The sequence below is a fragment of the Drosophila innubila genome, assembly GCF_004354385.1.
Source record: "Drosophila innubila isolate TH190305 chromosome 3R unlocalized genomic scaffold, UK_Dinn_1.0 2_E_3R, whole genome shotgun sequence".
In the NCBI taxonomy this organism is placed as follows: Eukaryota; Metazoa; Arthropoda; class Insecta; order Diptera; family Drosophilidae; genus Drosophila; species Drosophila innubila.
In genome coordinates, this window is record NW_022995380.1 from 3,402,924 (window position 1) to 3,412,601 (window position 9,678).

Consider the following 9,678-nt stretch of genomic DNA (forward strand, 5'->3'; position numbering starts at 1 on the left):
ATTTGGTTGCATGTCACTTTGGAAATGCTTTCAGACAATGTTCCCAGGCTACTTCACATGATATTCCATTAGTCAGCAGCAAAGAAAGTCGTGCACCTGCTAAATGTTCCCTTGTTCTACCTGGCGTATGCTTAATATGATACCTAACAACATCTGCACCGCCAGAATGGACAGAAAGTCAAACTAACCTTTAAACTAAACTGGAAATGAATTGAGAGCTGACCAAGTTCATCTTCAACTGAGTTCAAACAAATACGAGTATGTAGATGAGTCTTATACCTCAAGAGAAAAGCAAATTACACAACTGGCAACATGTTTTTGCAATTAAGTTACGGTTTTTGTTGTCCAAATATTGGCACTTACAATTTCAATAAATGTCCCCAACTTCTTTGACCTCTTCAGGAGTCAACTCATTTGCATGCCACCGCATGTGTTTGTCCAAGTGAGCCAGAGAAATAGAGAAAAAGAGAGAGAAACTGGTTGAGAAGCAGTTAGTGAATAACACGCTCAATTTACTAAGGGAAGGATATGCTGGACAACTGTGGAAATACAAATAACAATGGCACGCATTGATTTGACCAGGGAACTGAGGACATTCAGACAGAGTCGAATTGTAAATAATGCGAGAGAAATCTTCACAATACTTGAGCTTTGATTGGCTAAATGGCAGAATGGGCAATTAGCAGATGGGACCAGACCAAAAGCTGAAACTTTCTGTGCATCAGACTCAGACTCAGACAAGCGGTGAATGCCTCACTAAGTGTATGAATAAATAAACTGAAGGCACTTGTCCTCGTCTCTCTCTTTCTCTTTCTCTCTCTCTCCCTTTCCCGTTCTTAGTCACAGTCAACACATGTTAACAACTTGATGGCCAAAAGTCAAATGGCTTAAATGCCCAGCACATTGTAAGCAAACAGCGTCAGCTTCATACAGGCACCACAAGCACCACAGGCACCGCAAACAACCACAGGCAACCACAGGCAACCACTGGCTACACAAAGGGGGAAAATAAAAACGAAGGATGATGAAACGAACGGAAACCAAACACAGAGGGACAACCTCGTATGCAAATTCAGGCAAATAAAATTATTATTCAAATTTTTGGCATGTCCCATGAGCGTTAAACTAACAGCTAACAGAACAATGGACAACAACTTGCAACTCGACATGTTGCCGTCCCTTTCCCTTCTTGGACCCCTCCAATGGGGTGACAGTCCAAACAACTTCAGAAACGCTTCATAAAAGCCAAGTTCCCCTCGTCTTCAGTTCATGATGATGTTGATGATGCTGATGTTGATGTCAGTTAATGTCTGCCAGACTGTCAGTTGTTCTCTCTCTTTCATCTAACTGACAATTTTAGATGAAGCGATCAACATAAAAGAGTGTTAGGGACAAGTTAGACAGCAGGTTTCTATTAACTGAGTTATTAGTATAACTATGATAAGTCGATACAAAGTTTTGAATAGGATTACATAATATGTTAATTATATAGATTAGGATGTATCGATTTTTTTCACAAAATATGTTAACCCAAATTCTTAATTTACGGTTTATACTAAGATGTTTCCACTATACAACCATAGCTTTAAAATAAATTCCAAGTCCCCGCCTTTTAATTTAAATAGTTTTGTGTTTTTATATTAAATTATATTCAAAGGACAATTAACTGTTTGAGTCTATGGTCCAAAAAAGAGTTTTGATACCAATATTGTCAGACCTGTAGGCTTTTTTCAGGAACATATTGAGTATAATATCGTAACTAAGTTTACTGAGCCGGGAATCGAACCCATGACTCAATTTTAAAAGAAAGTTTAAAATTTCAGTGGCTCAACCAATTGAGTAGCACAGGGTGTTGCGTACAGCTTGCCAAATTGCCATATTGTTTGTTAATGTCATCATAACATAAATAAATACACAGTGAATGTCAATGCAAAATTATTGAATTCAAAAACGTACGTCCACGCCAGGGATTGAACTCACGACTGGCAGACCAACCATCTCCAGAGCTCTGCTCATGACTGATCGGACGCCAATTTGTTATTTAATATGTTAACATAATTTTCATGTTATTAAGTTATTCAAGTTTTAATTACTGCCCACGCTCTCTCATCAAATCGAACAGCAACATTTATTGTTTGAATATCTTCGCTGTCCGATCAGAATGAAATTTTCAGCAAAAATCTAGTACTCTTTTCTCTTCGCTTATGCAAATCTCTATCTTGAATCTCTAGCTTTTAAATTGCGCTTGGAATTTGGATTTGGTCGATTTTTGAGCGATAAAAGGGGCGTGGCCGAATTTTGAAACAAACTTGATCTGCGTGGTGTATATAGAAGTCTGTAGGTGAAAGTTTGGTTTCTCTATCTTTTATAGTCTCTGAGATCCTCTTGTTCATACAGCCAGACAGACGGACAGACACACATGGCTACTTTATAGGGTCGGAGATGACTCCTTCTTCCTGTTACATACATTCCAACGAACACAATATACCCTTTTACTTATTTTTTAAGTAACGGGTATAACAAGTGGGAAAGGCTATAGTCGAAATCCCGACCATATAATACTTGTTACTTATTTCAATATACATAAAAGTACTTTAAAGAATTTACTGCTCAATAAAAGCCACTGCATACTTCTGGGTGATTGTATTGAAATAATAACTTTGTTAATAACTTTGGTTAGCTATTACTCCCGTTCTACTTGTCCGATCTTGCTGCGGTTAAGTGAGATTATAGATCATATTAATACATAAAGTTAATTACCATAAAAACTTTATTGTTGGGTAATTAAATCACATATATTGTATTTTCACATCTCCCTAAACGAAAATATTCATACAAAACTTAAATAACTTCAACTTATAAAGTTCTCCTTTTTCGAAGAGCCTGCAAAATATCAATCAGATTTTGTGCTTTTGCCCGTTACATACATTCCAACGAACACAATATACCCTTTTACTTATTTTTTAAGTAACGGGTATAACAAATGGGAAAGGCTATAGTGGAGATTCCGACCATATTATACCCGTTACTTATTTCAATGTACATAAAAGTACTTTAAAGAATTTTCTGCTCAATAAAAACTACCGCATACTTTTGGGTGATTGTATTGAAATAATAACTTTATTAATAACTTTGGTTAGCTATTACTCCTGTTCTACTTGTCCGATCTTGCTGCGGTTAAGTGAATTTACAGATCATATTAATACATAAAGTTAATAACCATAAAAACTTTATTGTTAGGTAATTAAACCACATATATTATATTTTCACATCTCCCCAAAAGAAAATATTCATCCAAAACTTAACCAACTTCAACTTATAAAGTTCTCCTTTTTCGAAGAGCCTGCAAAATATCAATCAGATTTTGTGCTTCTGCCTAGCGTTGTCTCAACTCTTAACCAAATGGTTTACACTGTTTTAGGGGCAAAGCGCAAGCCATTAGCTTGGTGAAAATGTGCTGCAGTCAGAAAGCAAACGCTAGAGACAACAAAAGGAACCGAGACATGGCAAAAGTGTTACGCCCACAAGTCACGCCCAGCACATCGCAAAACAACCACACGAAGGAAGAAAACAAAACGAGCCACCCAAATGGCAAAATGGCAAAAAATGACAGGAATTTTACAGCCAGTCAATTATGGCCGGGTCTAGTCGGACAAAACGGATGGTCGAATGGTTGGATGGTCAGATCGGGGATTGGGGATTGGGGATCGGGGATTGGGAGTTGGCTTTGGTTTTGGTTTGGTAGCCCACGAGACCAGACGACAGCCACTGTGACTAAGCAGCAAACCCACAAAGCAAAAGCAAAAGTTGTTACTATTTTCGTTGTTGTTGTTGTTGTTGCTGTTGTTGTCTGTGTTGTAACCAAAACGCGCATTTTCCAAGCGATTGGCAGGAGGAGAAAAAACGTGGTCAAAAGAAAGGAGGGAAACGAGGCGGACCAAATCGACATATTGACAGACTAAATGGAGTTGTGGGTTTTGAGTAGTAAATCAAGTTAGGCACTCGCAACGTACAAACTCACACACACACACACACACACACAAATGCATAAATTGTTGCATGCATAAGCGAAAATTGCATGCCGCAGAGAATTTGCAGGAGAATCTCTAAAAAAAAAACAAGCAAGAACGTTTTAGTCAACTGTATTCGACAGAGAGATACTCATTACCAAATTCAAAACAATTAAAATCATTGCCATAAAATAATTTCTACATACAATCAATGCTACAAAACCAACAACAATTTCCAAGCCTATTATTCAATCCATAAACAATATATAATATTTTCAATATTTTCTTTTAAAATGATTTATTTATTATTCTATACCTATTTGAGTTTGTGTCAAAATTCTTAAATAATATTAAATTGAGATGAAAGTTATCTAAAACAAATTGTAAAGCTCTATCTCTTATATAATTTAAAATCTTAGTTCGCAAACGAAGAAACATTTTTTAAGTGGTTGAAGAAGCCATTTTCTACCTGTTACAAAAATTGCAATTAAACTATAATACTCTTCTATACTTTGGATACAGAGTATAAAAACAACACAACGTTTTTTCAATTTTAGCAGATCGAAGATCGTATGCTCTATAAAATCAATGTTTAATTAAATATCAAAATTTAAGTTGGCAGCAACTTAATGCAGAGTCAGCAGGTCGGATTGGCTTATTTATGTGCCTTCTAGATAATCTTCAATTTAAGTTTTAACATGTGGTTTGCTCTTAAAGAAGGCTAATATTCACACTTTATTGTCACTGATGTTCTACATACCGGAGTAGTCTTCTCTTCCTTTCAATTCTCCTCTCCTTTTCATCCACTTCACGTTGACAGGAAAGGACTGAGAACTTGTTGTCTGGACTCAGTGTTAGGTGGTCCGTTTGGGGATTGCCAGGGCAGCTTTTGTTGTCTGTCAAGCAGAGTGGCCAAATATGGTTGTTAGATTGCAAGACAGCAGACCGGACATTCTTCTTACCGTTCCCCCTGCATTTGCATATTTTTGTTATCCAAGTTGTGTTGTTGTTACCCTGTCTTGACTTCTCCAGGGAGCTGTCTTTTGGTCACTTGCCCCGGTGGCACGCGAGGACAGTCAGCTGCCAGTCTCTTGCTAGTTTGCACAAAATCAAAATCAAAGCCAAAGTTCGTTTATTGCCAACGTCGCTTGTGCGACTACAACTCGTCAATATGATTGGAACTGGCTGCTCCCGTGAGAAAACTTAGTCAGTTGTTGCCACAGCCATAACCGTTGCCACAACTGTTGCCTCTGCCACTGCAATGCTCTGTCTCTTGCCACGTTGATGTTGTTTTTACGCAAATATGAAAATCTCTAAATGAACGTTGCCTGTGTTTAGCCTTTGGCCGAGGTCAACGGGGCCGAACTTCCGAAAATGCCGAAACTCGTCGATAGTACGCCTCTTAGACGAAGATTTATGCAAAATTCACACTCATACAACCCTTTCAGCTGCTTCACAAACTTGTTAGAGCTGCGATGTATTCATTGTTCCATAAAGCATGACTTCAGAAGATTGAATAGGAACAGGCACAGGTAACAGATACACTTTCCCTATCATTCTCCACTTTCAGAGGTGCGTTTTCATAGAATTTTCAAAACTTCTTATTTCTTAATAAGTATAAGGGTGTATTGTATTTGTTAAAATGCATGTAAAAAAAAAAACAAAATATCTCTGACTCTATATAGTATATATATATTCTTGATCGTCATCAACGGGAGAGTCGACATACACATAAGAAGGGTGCGAAAATCGACTAGCAATAAATACAGCCAATATAGAAAATTGCCACGACTGTCCGATCAAATCGAATTATATACCGATGGTTAAGTCCTAACTTACAAAATTGCATACTTAAACTTTTGCTAGTTTTTATTTTTTATTCTGATTAAAACTATAAATACTATACAACAGTTCAAATGAGGAAATTCATTCATAAGAGAAGAGGGCTTAAGTGGGAGGTGCAAAATTTAAATGATTGCCGCTGTTTGGGCCGTTGGAGCCTTTTGGTACGTTTTTAATTTTAAAAATTCTAATCAAAAATACGCGTCTATTGATACATCGATCAACCAAATTCGACAACTAGTTCAAAAAATAATTAAATTGAAATTTCTCAAAATGAAATGAAAAGTCAGAAATAAGTCTCTATGAGCTGATAACAGAAACAATTTTCCAACATGTTTCAATTAGTTAGTTATTTATTTACAGATTAAATTCCATTTTTCAAATTTTAAAGGTTTTTCAAAGTAACTGATAGAATTTCTGACCATTAAGTAAATAACTTCACTAGTCAATTAAGCGATTGATATACAGATAACAGACAATAGCACTGCAAATTAATGCATATTTATTCTAATTGTGTAAATGTCATTTACTACTTCATTCACTAAATGACTGGCTAGTATGCTGTTATCAATAGATTCACTGAGTCAGAAGCTCCTGAAACCTCAATATCAAGTTTCAGTTGAAGTGTGTGTCGGAAAAGGCCCCAAAGTGCAGCGTGTTTGCCTAATTGGCATGAGCAAAAGGGTCCTAAAGTGCAGGGTCTAGGGTCGGGTCTTTTTTCTCAGTCCATCTCTCTCCCTAAGCGTTCCCCTCGCTCCAACCCTCTTTCCATAATCTGCAGGTACGTCTTTCTTTTTCGATGGCTAGTCAAATGTTCGTTGCATATTTGTACAACCAACCTCGGTATTTATTGACATCTTATGGGCGTGGCCGTCTGAGAATTTACTACAAATTGGCAAATGCCGGCAGCAGTAGAAGTAGCAGCTGCCACTTGCCACTAGAGTTTTACTTTAGCTCAGTTTGCGGACTGCTCTTTATGCAACTTTCATTAGTTTTGAGTGGGTGCTTCTTTTGTTATAGTCCATCCCGCCTGCCTCATTCGGTGGCAAGTTCAGAGTTCAAGCGACCAAACACCCAACGGCATTGTTTCAAGTTACCAAATTAAATTAGACAAATTTTTAATTGATATCATATGGCCAACGCCCAATTGTCGGCTACTCCTAGCTTCTTGTAAAGTGGTCCCGAAAGTTGCACATTCAACTTGCCACAACGAAGCACGCCAATTATTTGTCTGCTGCATGTGGCAAGGATGCAAAGATGCAAGACTTCATAACCCTTCATGAAGGCAAATAAGTTGATTACTTTGGAGTAGCTTCAAAAAACAGCAACTGGAGTTTTATTCCCGTTTAAAGTCAAGTGTCGGTTATTAATGACGAACATAAATGTAAAGAGTTGCCACTTTGCATAAATAGGCATTGTATGCTGTTAAGTTGGCTGCGCATTTTTAATATACGTAGTTAAGTTAGCTGCGCCTCAACGTTTCTTAACAAAATTAATTTCAGTAAGCTTCCTTTGAAAGAGTAAAGCTTTTAAAAGTAAATAATGCAAATATCGGATAGACTGTTTGCATTCAATTATTTTTAGTTATAAGCAATGCGTTTATAATCAAGGCTGGCAATTGGCTCTGAACCTAACCTTTCTTCCCTTTTTCAGGTCCATAGAAAATTTGGCGTTTTTTATAAGTAAAAATAAATAAAAGGGTATATTGTGTTCCTTGGAATGTATGTAGCAGGGAGAAGGAGGCATCTCCGACCCTATAAAGTATATATATTCGATATAGATATGTCCATCTGAAATGTCCATCTGTCCGTGTGAGTGCCTAGATCTTAGAGACTATTTGAGATAGAGTAACCAAATTCGGCACACAGGTCAAGTTTGTTTTAAATTCAAGCCAAGCACCCATCCGCACCCGCAAATCGCGAAAAACCACCACACCCACAGTTTTTAAGAAATTAATCTAAGAAATTAATCTCTTCAAGATTGAACAAATAAAATTTTTATGGCGATTTAATGTTTTCAAAGCAATACAAGTAGTTTCTTTAAAGTACTTATATTTAAAATGAAATAAGTAACGGGTATATTTTGGTTGGGATCTCGACTATAGCCTTTCCAGCTAGTTTTTATTTTTTTCCTGAATAAAACTATAAATACTATACAACAGTTCGAATGAGGAAATTATACATTCCTTTTTGCCTTGTTAGTTTAAGTAAAGGAATTCAACAACTGGTTTCTTTACTTTGTTAGGGTTACAATCACGAATAAAAATAAAATTACAAAGCTTAAGAGGCATTTACTTATTTAATTCAAAGAGAATTTTAGTGTTAAATAAAAGAGTGTCTAATTATAGAGATTCAATGCCAAGAGCAATAGGAGGAATGAAACATGAGCTAAACTCCCATAAGCCATACCAGGAAATCTCCCCAGGAAACAGACTCTCTCTGCATTACTTTCTTCTTTATCTGTTGGCTTCCATGTATTTTCATTTTAAGTCGAAAGCATTTAAAAAGCCAAGGCCCAGATTTCAGTTACAAAAAGTGGCAAAAGGGTTGATTACAATTGTGTGGGTAAGAAGGTGAGTGGATGAATGGAAGAATGGAAGAATGGAGGGGGTTGTCAATGGCAGGCGATAAGGCGACTGGCACTAAATGTGGAAGGGCGTTGGAGTATATAATGTGCCTGCAGGTTCTAATATTAATTGTTTTTACCATTGAGCCTTTTTATACAGAGTTAAAGGATTTAGTGCTGGGAAGTTGCAATCGCAAGGAGAACGAAGCCGGAAACCTGGTCAAAGCGATATTGAATGTCTTTGACAGTGGCTGCCCTCGCCCAAAAGTATGCTCTCAATTTGCAATTAGGCGCCGCGTGTACCACTACAAACGACCAGAGGACGACCTGGTCTTGGCCAGGACATTGCTTTGATTCAATTAGCCGGCAGCTGGAATAACAGCAAGGACAACAACAACAGTAACAACAGCATTTGTAGCAGATGCCAAGACACGCGACAATCCAAAGCCAGAGCAGCCAAAACCACATGATCCAACAAGATTCTCGTTTCATTAACGCTACGAAATTCGATTAATTGAGCATTTGTGCGGCTTTGAGTGGGCACGGGGGATTGGGGCGAAGAGGGCGTGGCAGGACACAAACTGAAACAGGCGACTGCCCACAGCGCCACTTGTCGCCAACAATTGTCGACGGTTGACAGGCCAAACTTCCCCCATACCTCCTCCCTTTGATTCCCTCCTCTCCTATCCCCTTCTTTTCTCTTGTCTTCTCTGGCCACATGTCACCTTATGCCAGTGACATTTCCGACTTAATTTGATTAAAAGTTTTTGTCGCAGCAATTGAAATTCACCGACTGACGAACAAGTTCCTTACATTCTTAGCGCAGTTTTCTCCCTAAACAAAAACTCCCTTGCTCCCCCGTCCAGCAATCGATTTAAGTCGCACAAAATACAAATTGAATCCTTAGATAAACGTGGCTAAAAATCTTTCTACAGCTACAGCTTTCAATGACTTAATTGTCTGCTCAATTAGGCGCCAACTTAGCGGGCATAAAGCATCGAAGGTAGTCAAAACAATTCAAAGCTTGTGCTGATCCTATAAAGCCTAATCAACTGAACTGAAAATAGGCTAGATTTCAATATTAATTGCCAGTTTTAATTGAAGCAATAGAGGAAAGAGATGACAATTTGGTTATGGAAGCGAAAAGCTATGAAATTACTTATACAAGCTCAATAAGCAAACTCAAGAAATATATCAGATTTTAGGAATACATAGCTAATTAATTGAAGTGTAAATTATAAAAATAAATAAAGAGACAAAC